A 14,479-nucleotide genomic window follows, 5' to 3' on the forward strand; every position below is an offset into this window, starting at 1 on the left:
ACATGTCCTGACAGGCGAAACTGGTCAATCTGATTTTACTAGGTTTGAGGAGAACAATGTAGGAGTCTCTGATGTAAGATTGCACGGATAAAAAAGATACGTTGGGGCCGATTTCGGAGACGAAAGGAGCAAGTGATGTAAAGTCAGTAGATCACACGAAAACAGAAAGACGTGCACCCAGATGGATGTCTGATTACGTAGTTGATTAGTTGTGTAGTAGTTGGGCATTCTGCCACTACTATTGATATGTTCTTTTTACTTCGCGTTGTGGTTTTTTTTTTAATGATGATACATGTTATATAAGGTATTCAACCCTTTAGATATTTCCAGGTAAGTTTGAGTCCGCCTAGAGTGAGGCTAGTAATAAAATAATAAATAAATAAAGTTTTAAACCTTTAATAAAGTTCGACAATTGTATGATAAATACCAAAATAATAATCCCGGGGAATGAATGTGGCTTGATAGAAAAATATAACTAAATAGGAAAACTAAAGAAACAATAATCAAAAATACAGGGTGAGGCAACTCTTGATATTTACCTTGTTGCAAGGTTTGGTTCAGAAGAAGCCCCGAGCACGGTTGTGCTCGGGTTTAAATACTATTCTTAACAAAAGAATGAAAGTAAAAGTTATCTGTAATGTGATTTGATAATAAATCTAGAAGTAACCAATGAAAAGTTTTGTAATAAAGTACGTTTGAAAATAAAAGATAACTCTCTTCCTGTTTCATGAAATAAACAACTCGAATACGAAGTTAGGAATTTACGTAGACAAGTAAGTAGAAAATAATGAAATGGAGATAATATAGACCGATACTACCACAGTTGTATACAGAGTAATCAGATTTATGTAGAACATTTTATCTTTGCAGTTTAAAGTTAAAACAGGTAGTTTAATAGGTGTTCTGTCTTTTGCAGATCGAAATGACAAAGACTAAGACAACAATCAACAAGGTTGGAAAGTGTCCATTCTGTCCCTTTCGATTTCATGATCAAGAAGAACTAGCAAGATATATTGGTGAATGTAGTAAACAACTGTTCTTTTGTAGCCATTGTGATTTTAACTCAACAACCGTCAAGAACTTGAGAAGGCACTTAAAGAGACAACATGGCATTGAAGATGAATCCCTGATCGAGTCATCGAAGCAAGGTGAAAGTACTGGCCATGGGTGTGTGTCAGACACGGACTCGCGGGTTCCACAGGATCCAGGAGATTTCCGTGAGGTAGTCCCAGAAACCATCAATGATGGCAGTGAAAGTAAAGAGGACTCAAACACAGATGGTTGTGCGATCTCTCCTTCTAGTGACAGTACCAAAGAGTTGGAGTTAAGAAGAGCAATCAGGAAGCCGACCATGTCCATGCCAATGTATGCCCCAGTGAGAACCTCTCTGTGGGAAAAAGCAGGACAGCGTATTGTGGTTCTACATAAGAAGCAGATACAGAATAAAGAATGTCAAACGGGTCGAGTGTATTTTACAGAAAGTGTCAAACTCATTACCACTTAGTTAGTTAGTGTCTAAGATAACGAAATTATGGAGTGGACACAAACTCTTAAGCCAGTTTATATGCGGAACAGAGACATTCAAACAACAAAAGGTAAATATTTCACCGACTTTGACATTGCAGAAGCCGCGAGCGCAACAGTCTCGGATGTGATATGTGTACAAAGAGATAGAGATCTGTGGAGGATCTACATAAAGTCTGCGGAGAGTAGATCGAAATTAGTTACTGAAGGATTCTCACTTGGAAGCAGATCAATCCAGGTTTATGACACGAACCCATTCTCTGCGGGTACAGACTCCCCTGATGAGAAAGTTGTTCGAGTCCTAATTAAAGGTATACCTCTATCGGTTGAAGATTCATGTATTAAAAAGATGCTCAAAGGCTTAGGCCTAGGAGTAGAATTAACAAGTGATATCAAATATGAAAAAATCAGACATCCTAAAACCCACAGAATGACTGAAATATTAAATGGAAATCGTTTTGTGTATATGTCGCCTCTAGAGAATGGAAAATTCCTTCCACGCTCTGCGTCATGTGCAGGTTTACGCTGTACCATATCTCATAAAGGCCAACCCCTACGGGAACGAAAGAAGCAGTGCACAAACTGCTGGGCAGATGACCATTACAAAAATGCTTGCGAATTCGAGCAGAGTTGTAGAATATGCAAGCTACCAAGTCACTTTCCGGGATCGGATAAATGCAGATCATATGTCACTCACCAGGAGGACATAGTATGCTTCTCTGGAAAAGATAACCCTCTTTCAAATTTCTTCCCTACTGAGTTAAAGGTTTTCGGGCAAACATATCCTTCAGCCGAACATGCTTTCCAACACATCAAATCCTTACGTTCTGGTGATCTTAACCGTGCAGAAGCCGTAAGTGAAGCTGAAACCGCCTTAGATGCCAAACGTGTAGGAGGTCAGGTCCTGGAATCTGATGCTTGGATTACATCTAAAGACTCCGTTATGCGGGAAATACTGGAATCTAAACTACAGCATTGTTCACAATTCAGAAGTGCTTTAAAAAAATCAGAAAATCAGATATTCTGGTGGAATCGACGTGGGATACTTATTGGGGTAGCGGGCTGAACGTGACCGGAACATCTCATACTCTAATGCAACATTGGCCTGGTGAAAATAAGCTTGGACGTATCCTCGACGGCATGGCAGCCAAATTGCAGCGTACGGACGAAAATTCAGCTACCAACAATTCCTCTAGATCAACAAGAAACAAGCAGGGCAAAAAACAGAGTTAAGTCTACCAAACAAACAAACAAACAAAAAACTAAAAACAAACAAAAAAACCGCTAGTCAGTCATACGCATGAACAAGTTAAATATTATTTCAGTGAACTGCAGGGGTTTAAATACTGCAGAAAAACGTATAAAATTTTATACCTGGATTAATGATAGCTGTTTTGATGTAATATTTATGCAAGAAACTCACTATATTGAAAAAAAAATGTACTAAATTATGATGCAAGGTGGAAAGGTATATCAATACATTGCTTTTCCGATTCAATTTTCAGTAGAGGAGTTTCAATATTATTTAATAAAGATTTGAATTTCAAAATACTAAATATACATAAATCTAATGAAGGCAGGAAACTCATGGTTAACATAGCATATGATGAAAAAATTATTACATTAGTTAATTTATATGCTCCAAACGATATCGATTATAGATGTGATTTTTTTAAACGAGCTAAAGAATGGATTAGTAAATATACAGCAAATTTTGATAATCTATTGATATGTGGTGACCTTAATTGCTCAACAGAAAATGAATCAGATAAAAGTGTTATAATTTTAAAACAACTACTGAACAAGCTCGATTTACACGACATGTGGAAAACTATGAAAAGCGGAAAAAAAGGATATACATGGTGTAACGGAGTAAATATCCCAACAAGTAGAATAGATTATATTTTACTATCCGATACCTTTTGTTTTCAATGTGAAAATATAAGGCTTCAAAACATTCCTGGTTCACACTCAAACGGTACTAGGATGTCTGATCATAAGTGTTTAATTTTTTCTTTGATTGTAAATGAAAACCTTAGAGGTCCAGGATACTGGAAATTTAACACATCTTTAATTGAAAATGAAACCTTCATGAACGAAATGAATACATTCCTGAAAAACTATAATTTCGATAAAGAAAATGCACTAGATTCATGGGAAAATATGAAAAGGAATATAAAAACAAAATGTATAAATTTATCGAAAAATATATCTAAAACTTACAAAAACAAAATAAATTCTATTCAAGGAGAAATAAGTAAGATAGAAGACTTGCCATATGAAAAAATAGATATGAATAGAAAAAGAAAATTAGAAAATGAATTGACAGAATTAATAAACAAAAAGGCAAAAGGTGCACAGGTAAGATCAAGGGCAAAATGGATTGAAGAGGGAGAAAGAAATACCTCTTATTTTTTAAATTTAGAAAAGAGACGACAAATATCAAATGTAATAAAATCATTTAAAAATGAAAAAGTACAGTTTTTGATGAAGATGAAATATTAGATTCTACATGCAATTTTTATGAAAAATTGTATACATCAAATAATGAAAATGATAATAAAGTGAATGAATATTTAAGTAATATACAATTAGAATATAGTCTAAATGATGAAGTAAAAATGAATTAGACACCCTTCCCTCACTATCAGAATGTACGGAAACAGTATTCATTATGAAAAAAAATAAATCACCCGGATCTGATGGATTACCGTGTGAATTCTATCAAACTTTCTGGGAAAACATAAAACAACATTATTATTGCACTCTTCAAGAGATCTTCCAAAAGAATACAATGACATATTCACAAAGACTATCTTTAATTACTCTCTTATTTAAAAAAGGAGATCCTCAGAGTCTTAACAATTATAGGCCTATTAGTCTTACAAATACTGATTATAAAATAATAGCTTTCCTTTTAGCTAATAGACTACAAAAAGTGTTGGATAAAGCAATACATGTTAATCAATCAGCTTATATAAAAGGGAGAAATATAGCTCTGAATGTAAGGTTAATTATTGATATTTTTGAATATTGTGAAGAAAATGATATAGAATCAATAATGTTATTTCTTGATTTCCAAAAAGCGTTCGACTCTGTGGAATGGAACTTTATGACGAAAGTTCTTAAAAAATTTAACTTTGGCGAAAACTTTCTCAAATGGGTCAACATACTATACAATAAACCTATATTTAAAATAAAAAATAATGGATGGATGTCCAAAACATGCAATATGCAGAGAGGTATAAGACAAGGATGTCCCATCTCTGCAATATTATTTCTTTTTGTTATAGAAATATTAGCGATAAATATTAGATCGAATTCAAATATTACTGGATTTCAAAAACCAGGAATGACTAACTGTATTAAGATTATACAACATGCAGATGATTGTACTCTTCCTCTTAAAGATGAAACCTCTCTAGAACATTCTTTAAAAGTCATAGCAAAATTCAGCAATGTTTCGGGTATGTATTTAAATATGTCAAAAACAGAATGTATATTAACGGGTCCTCACAAATATCATTATAAACAAATTAGAAATGTTAACGTAAACAATGATAGCATAAAAACTCTTGGAATTTATATAGGACACAACAAAGAAATATGTTATAAAAACAATTGGACAAAAATTGTAGATGACTTAGAAAAACTGTTTGAATCATGGAAAAAAAGAAAACTAACCATTTTTGGTAAAGTTTGTGTCATCAATAGCCTAGCAATATCAAAGATTATATATGTTGGATCAGTTCTGAGCTTTCCAAATGAAGAAGTAATTAAGAAATTTCAAAGTCTGTTATATAACTATATATGGAACAAAAGAGATAGAATTAAAAGAAATACACAGATTGGAAATGTCCTAAAGGGAGGCATTGGAATTGTCGTTGTATCTTTGAAATTAAAATCCATAAAAGTATCTTGGATAAACAGGATTTCAAGCGAGAGAAACTCTCTATTCTTTTTTGTAGATAGTTTGTGCAAAGAAAGAGACTTTGATTTTGAATATCTATGTAAAACAAATATTACGAAATCAAATGATTATCAAATAATGGAACATTTTCCTCTATTCTACAAGGAAATGCTTGTATTTTTCAACGAATGTAAAAAAAAAAAAAAAAAAAAAAAAAAAAAAAATTTTATCTGAATGCATTATTGAAAGAACCGTTGTGGTGTAATAAAAATTTTATGTACAAAAACAAGCCAATATTTTTTCATAATTGGCTGAGGAGCGGTTTTAAATATTTGAATGATATTGTAAATGAAAATGGCATAAAACCTTTGGAATGGTTTGATGACAAACTTATATGTAAAAAAAAAAAACTGGATGTGTGAATATATGATTATAAAAACAGTTATAACAAAAACCTTCAAACGTTATGAATTTTCAAATATACGATACGAAAACATTTTTCATGGGAATACATCATACGATTTATTATGTAAAGGACATGTTAAAGTGTGTGATATCAATTCAAAGTTGATTTACGAAATTCTTTGCCATGAAAAATTTATACCTCCATTACACCAAGCATATTACGGAAAGGTTTTTGAAATAACAAAAACGGCTTGGAAATCTATTTATGAACAAAAAATCTTATCCATAAGAGACAGAAGTATATCAGAATTTAATTACACATTGTTAAATAATCTATTGTGTAACAGAGAATTGCTGAAGAAATGGAAGATAGTAGAAAATGATTTTTGTGTCTTTTGCAGAGATGCTAAAGAAAACAATGAACATCTTATCTTAAAATGTAAAAATGTTTCTCATATATGGGACATTGTTAAACAAATTTTAAAATTTGACCTATCGTGGAAAACAATTGTGATAGGATTTTACTATGAAAACAATGAAAAGACACTCTTTTTGAATAGCATAATATCTCTTATTGCCTGTAAAATATACAAGTATAAAATGTATTGTAGATTAGATAACAAAGACGAAAAACCTCAAGAAATATGTAATCACATAAAAAGTAAATTGAATTTTTATACAGAAGTGTACACAAAAATTCAGGATAAAAAATATGCTAAAGTTATGAAGCAATTAAAGACAAATTGTAATTTATACACCTTTGCAGGTATGACTTTTTATAATATGAAACCTCTGACAAATATCTGTCTATGCACATTTTTAACTATGCTTCAATGTGAGTTTATTTTGAACAATTTGAATTGATTACAAACAACTATATTTCTATATCAAATAAAATTTTGTAATAAACCTTTTATATACTGGTATTTTGCAAAAAGTTCCCACAATGAGGAGTGGTCCTGTCCTCCTATAGTGCTGCCATGGGGGTTGTGATATGAACTTTTGAATTGTTAACCCCGCATATGGCAGTTTCAGGTTCTTCATGTACATAATTATATTGTTGTGTTGTTGGTTTTTCCGTAAAAATAAGAACCTTTTTTGCCATAACATGTTAATAAATTTTGTTATATAACAGTATATTATATGTGTGTGTGTTTGTATGTATGCATATATGTTTGTGTTTTCTATATGTAGAAACTTATATGTATAAATTTATATATATGTATATGTATGCCTATATACATCTAATCCAAGGGGCCCCTGGCACCCTAGGTAAAGATTATAAGGGAGTCTCTGCGGAGACTTTACCCCGAAATAGTAATGTATTTTGGAATTAAAGACTGATATATGTGGGGGGGGGGGGAACCAAAAAAAAACAACAACAAAAAAACTCATTACCACTTGGAGAGAGGAAGTGAAGAAGATCAGAAAAATTAGGGAGAAAAAAGTTCATGACACTTATATTGTGGGCGTTATGCTTACTTTTCCGATAGAAAGTGTGCAAGAAAGGATTGATTGTTTGGGTTTTTTCTTTGTCAAGAATATTGTATGGTGTTTGATATGTGAAATCTTAAATATCTCCGTGGCCGAGTGGTTAGACCATCGCGCTCAAAATCACACGGCCTCTCGCCTCTGGTCGGCGCGGGTTCGAATCCTGCTCGCGCCGGTAAGTGAGAAAGTTTCCCAGTTACTTTCGGAAGGTCGGTGGTTTCTTCCCAGGTACATTGTATCTGGGTTCTCTCTTCCACCAATGAAAACTGGGCGCCACCATATGACTCAGGGATTGTTAAGTGTGGCGGAAGACAGCAAAACAATTTTAACCTGTTACTTGATTTTCTACTTTAAACATGTTTGGATCAATAATAATTAGTGACATTGTATTGTGCATTACGATGTATTCCTTCAGAAATGGTCCCGTATATTTTGACATGTCTCATGTTTACACGTGTTCCGATATAGTTAAGTTATTCATTTACGAGTTTAGAGCAATCTCAAGTCATTTCATGTACTTACGTGCATTCCTTTGAATAATTCCTGTTGTAATTACCAGTTTTAGTTTTACGAGGAGTAGTAGTAGTAATAATATTGGGGAATGTCGGATGGATATTTACATTTCATGTTTTTGGCTGCCATCATCTTTTTACGAGTGCAGTATCACTCGTCACTTCCGGTTTGGTGACGAAGATATTTACGATGGTTGTGAGATAGTATTTACTATGTGAATCATTTAGACATATGAATTAATGTTCTTTAACAATTTGAGGTTGAGAATTCGTTGTTATTTATTACATACTACATGTAACCAGTCATACCTTAAGGAACTATATTTGTTTACGGTATCGTTGATAGTAACTGTATTCGTGCGCACACAAGACAGAGTATGTTTAACCCACATGCATGAGATATTGTGATATTTATTTACTTGTTTAGATTAGCAAATTGAGCTTCTTAATGTATGCTACTCAGTTTTAATTATTGGTACTTATTGATATTCCTTTCGCGCTTGTACGGTAGCCTGTACGGGAAAAAGTAGTTCTGTGTGGGAAATTGTGTGGGAGCCGATGCCACCGTACAAGTCGCTGATTGGTTAGAGGCCTGTACGGCATATTTTGATTGGTTAACTATAGTCATGTAGTCTAGGACCGAAGGTTATATAAGTAAGCTCGCTACGTTACTACGGCAGATTTCTACAAGTTGAGAGGCGGTAACATTCAAATCTCTTAGAAGAAAATTAGGATGAGACTACTCATAATGTAATAATCATAGTAAAACTTAGTTAGAAATCCCCTACCAGACTGGACAACCAAAACTTGTATTTCTGAAAATTCAGCACTTGTATAAAGCCTGTCGTAGTATACAGAGTTCACCACATGAAGAGATTTTATTTGTGCCTTGTTTTGTTTATTCATCATAATAAATACAGATTAAGACTGAAAAGTTTCTAGTATTCTTCACCAAAAATGGAAGAGAAGTGTGACCGAGATATTGTTTATTGAAGTTCAATGATCTTTGGAATTATCCTGACATGAGTGGATCTGCTGAGGATTCAGAAATATACAAGCAAACCCCTATCCTTGGGTAGCTTACACAATTAATCGTTTTCTTTCATACAGGACGTATGAACTTTGAGGGGTGGGTAGTGTAGTGAATCAGGTTTTGGATTAATTCAAATACCTTATGTAATTTCATCCTGTTACCCCAAGGAATTAGAAATAGACCAATCTATGTTTTTAACCCTTTTTTTCCTTTGAATTAGACTCTTCCTAGACTATATAAACAGCAGCAGTCTGTCAAGCGAGGCAATGCTGAACAACACTCCAGAGAGCGGAGTAGTCGGAGCAGATCACTGCTCTAGTTAGTAGACTAAGATAATTAAAACAGGATAGTGATGATGCTGAATAAACCACCTCACTATCGCGTCTTATTCTTAGTAAGGGCTAGGGGGCTTTTGGTCACTTCGGGGCTGAATAAATCCTGAAGTATAGGTTGTGCCAGTTGGCTAACCATCGTAACCCTGACATTGGTAAAAAGAGCTGAATATGTCTGTATACCGTTGTGTGAGTTGGTAAACTAACTGGTTAGAGACCTTGGGTGAAGTCGGTAACCCAGACCAGTAATTGAAAAGGAGACTAAGTGTCAAAGGACACTGTCAAGAGGACCAGTGGTCAAAGGACATTGACAAGAGGGTCAAGGGACATTGGCAAGAGGACCAAGTGTCAAGGGACATTGGCAAGAGGGCCAAGGGACATTGGCAAGAAGGCCAAGTGTCAAGAGACATTGACAAGAGGGCCAAAATGTCAAAGGACATTGACAAGAAGGCCAAATGTCAAGGGACAGTGGCACAGAGAACCAATTGTCCAAGGCATATAATTAAATAGTCAAAATAGTGAAATAGTAATTGTAAATTTGCTTGTGACTATATTTGTCTTGATTCTTATTCCTATCATGGTAAATATATCGATATGTTAAAGCTGTATGACCCGATGTTCATGTATTATTTTTGTACATACCTGTAATTACTTTAAAGCAGATTAATTACTTTATAAAGTTATTAACTTTCCCTTAATTACATGCTTGAAAACATCTGCATGTAAAAGAAAACAGTGAGAATATTGTTTAAAAAGTAAATATAGTGGGTACATATATAAATCATCCCATAATAGACGTCTATAAATAGACCCACGCGCGTCAGGGGAATCCCAACATGATGTATTAATTCATAAGTAACTGTCTAGTTTTAAGGCTGAAAGAGCGTAAAACAACGAATTACTGAAAGGTATTTGATATTTTTATTTCTATTAAACTTATGGCACGGTACTGTTGAAACAAAATACACAGATAAGACCACCGATGATCTGAAAGTTTGAACTGGTCACGTGACTGTCACTTGAAATGGCAGAGTGACCTGCAAATAATTTGGGTTAAAACAGATGAAATAATGTAGGATATGTCATACAGCCTCATAACTACATACATGCGATGATTTAATAGCATTTTTACGAGATAGAAAAATTATTGTAATTCGGACCATACAGCTTTAAATTGTAGGTTTATCATCGTAAATATATTGTCTATGTACTTTGGTAGTTTGTCAGGTAGAAGACTATTATATTTTCAATTGAACTTGATAGTATCTAACCAGTAACGTGCCCACAGCGATAGACCGCTCGGCTGGACGCACATTACAAAAGTAATTCAATTAACCAAAAGATGTTGTCATTAACTTCACGAGATCGGAAGAAATTATTGCTTCTTTTATTGTTTACATTTTTCTAAACAAGAGACCACGATTTAACTTAGATTTGAAAATTTAAGAGGGGGGGGGGGGCAGCTTTAATTATTGTGGATTTACAGTAAGTGTGAACGAGACATATCGGCAATTATATGACGTGCTCCAAATAGTTCACAGGAAAGTCCCCGAATTATTTGATTTCAATGCAAGTTGCACCGTACGTAGCGTGAGATTCAATATCGGTTTTGAATTGACAAATGAGATTTGAGATTACGTTAATAAAATGTCTTGTAAAGGTTACGAGATATCTTATATACTACCAGGGCCGTAAATTACATGGAGGCGGAGGAGGCAGCTGCCTCCTCCAACTTTTGAGCCAAAAAAAATTAAAATTTAAAGTTCATTAGAATTTATGTTGTTTCCAATAACTAAGAACATGATACCTCCCTTAAAAAGCATTCCAAATCTTTCTTTTAGAATGAGTTAGTCAAGTAACATCTTAGAAGGCCCTAGAATCAAGGATTTTGCACGAAACGTGTTCAGTGTGCACAAAATGTGCTCAGCGTTTGGGGGCCTGGGCGGCCCCCAGACCCCCGCCTAATTTCCTGACTCCTCCAAATTGAAGGTTAATTTACGGCCCTGAATTTCCTGCCTCCTCCAAATTGAAGGTTAATTTACGGCCCTGACTACATGCCGAAATAACCACAGCAAAGGTTAATTGTTAATGTTGCGTTACTTACGTGCCTTTGAACCTATATCGCTGGTTCATCCCTTACTGCATGTCCATGATTGCGATTCGGCGCTGTACGAATACGAAAGCACGATAGGCTCATTTTTGAAAAGTGAAAAAAAATCTAACTCGTTATAACGAGTTAGTATCTCGTTATAACGAGTTAGTATCTCGTTATAACGAATTAATCATATCGTTATAACGAGATAATTAACTCGTTATAACGAATTGATTATCTCATTATAATGAATTAGCTATCTCGTTATAACGAGATAGCTAAATCGTTAAAATGATATATCTTACGGAAACGTTATCGTTGATCTTAGATCTTATTCCCGAAATCTAAGATTAGTTTGAAAACAATTCAAGTAGTAGCATTGTTACATCTCCATGTACTTAAACCACAGGCATTTATATCGCTTGCCTGTGACTTAAACAAATAAACAAAATGTTTTGTTAATCTATAATTTTCCAAGATTAAAAAAAAAACCGTCAACTTCGTAAGTGTTTGTAAAAATGCATATCTTATGAATTAAATTATCAAAGTATATAAAATTTGCAGATGTTTGTAAGTTTATATATCTTACCGGTAATATTTGAATATTTTTTTTCGTGATATTTAACAACAGAAATAAATTCAAGCTGCTGTTAGCTTGGTCAGCCTGTGTTTATATTTATTATATAAAAGAATTGAAGTACATTGAATTATATTTTTCAGTGATTGTTTACATTTTTGGTGCATTGGCATTACAGACTCTTAGCCCTGTTTTTCAAAGTAATGGAGAGGACAGTGTTATGAGAAGTTGACTTCACAATTGCCTATAATTCTTTAGAAGCAAAAAAAAAATAAATAAATAAAATAAAATAAAATAGATAAATAAATAAAAATCCAAAAATTTTTTAAAATCTAAATAACCCCAACCTTTAAAATCCAGGAGGGGGGATGGGGGGCAAGGAAAAGCCCGCATGCACACACAGTAAACAACGATTTTTACTCAAAACTCAAACTTCACAATCTTAAATCGTAAAGGGTCGGGGGGGGGGGGGTAGCAAATGTTCGTCCTCCTCTACACGGGTTAGAGTAAAATACTGTCTGGCGAGTTACAGTGTATATACTACTTTTGATTACGGATTACTCCGATTGCCTGATCAAGACACGGGCTTACCGCGGGGTGCGACTGTCAACGCACGCCACCTTTACTTGTTCAAGCTTACATCCTTAACAGTCGATACTACTTTGAAAAGAGGGGGATTATAACCCAATATATTTTACTTTGAATTGTAAAGATAGTTTTTGAATGTAAAAATTAACGGAAAATGTACGCTGTCAAACACGAGGCCAATGGGCCACATCGCTCACTAGAAGCCATCTTAGCCCTGCCATTGTTCAAGGTCATCAGGTCAAACAACAAAGTATAACAAGGTATACATACAAGATATAAAAGCCCTATCTTAAATAGTTCAGGAGATATTAAATAGTTTTTTTTTTCAAACAGGTCTAACGCCAAGATCAAAATATCAAACACCATTGTGTCACAAAGTCTTGCCAGAGAATCTATCCACAAAATATGAAAGCCCTACCTAAATAGTTCCGGATTTACTTAATAGGTTATGTTTTATAAGTAGGTCAAACTAAGAGTTTAATGTTACAAGATCAAATGACATGATATGAAATGAAAGGTCTTGCCATAAGAAATGTGTATATAAGATATGAAAGATCAATCTTGAATGGTTCAGGTCATATTGTATAGGTCAGAATTTTATTGAAAGTAAGTCAGACTTCCAGGTCAATGTCATAAGATCACACACCATGGAATCACATGAAAGGTCTTTCTGTAAAGAATTGTATATACAAAATATTAAAAAACCTAGCTTAAATACATCTAGTTCAAGAGAGTTGTAATGATGTTTCCTAAATATATCAGCATACAAAACTTTGATCCCCCTATTGTGACCCCCATCCTAAACCCCGGGGACCATGTTTTGAACAATCTGGACTCTATTCTATGTAAGGAAGCTTTCATGTAAATTACCACTTTTTTGAGCCAGTGGTTCTTGAGAAGATTATTCCAAATTTTCCTTATACATCTAAATGTAAACTTTGATCCCTTATTGTGGGCTCCATCCTAACCCCGGGGTCCATGATTTGAACAAATTAGAATCTACTCTATATCAGGAAACTTTCAAGTTTCAACTTTTTTGACGCAGTGGTTCTTGGAAAGAATATTTTAAAAGACTATCCCTATATTTTCGCATGTAAAACTTTGATTCCTTATTGTGACCCCCACCTTAACTCTGGGGACCGTAATTTTAGCAAACGTGAATTTGCACTATGGCAGAAAGCTTTCATTTAGATTTAAAGTTTCAGGCCAACTGGTTCTTGAGAGATTTTTCGATTCATTCAATTTTTATTATCGTGATTACTCCCCCTTTAAGGGACCTGTCCCTTCATCAGAACAAACTTGAACTCTTTTTACCCAAGGATGCTTTGTGCCATGTTTGGTTGAAATTGGCCTATGAGAGGAAGTTGAAAATGTAAAAAAAAAAAAATAAATAAATAAATAAAAAAAAATAAAATTTAAAAAAAAGTTTACTGACAGACAGACAGACGGAGAGACGGACACCGGACAAAAAGTGATCAGAAAAACTCACTTGAGCTTTCAGCTCAGCTGAGCTTAAAAGGGAGAAGCTCTCTAGTTCTACGTGTTTGCATTAATAGTATAAATATATCTACATTCTCAATAAAATAATCTACATCTAGGCTGGCTGATTTGTTGCTCAAATATCGATTTAGCTCGAACATGTTGTCAAACCATTGTGGTATATTAAAACAATAAAATCTAAATTTATTCATGACAATGGAAAATAAGTATTTTTGTTGAATAGATTAAGAAAATATATCGTCACCTATTCATTTGTTTGCAGCTAGAAATAAACATTTTCTTGTCACCTTCACGACGAATAAAATTGTTATGTAATATAAAATGATACAGTGTATATTCAATTTTGCGGATTTTGTCAATTCATAATAGTTATGATTAAATTTTGGAAAGAACAGGCTCATGACATTTCCATAGGTTAGGTACTAACTCGTTATAACGAGATAATTAACTCGTTATACTAATTAACTCGTTATATAACGAGGTAACTCTTTCAAAATGAGCCTAGCCGACTTTCG

This window comes from Ostrea edulis, chromosome 6 (assembly GCF_947568905.1).
Source record: "Ostrea edulis chromosome 6, xbOstEdul1.1, whole genome shotgun sequence".
Taxonomy (NCBI): domain Eukaryota; kingdom Metazoa; phylum Mollusca; class Bivalvia; order Ostreida; family Ostreidae; genus Ostrea; species Ostrea edulis.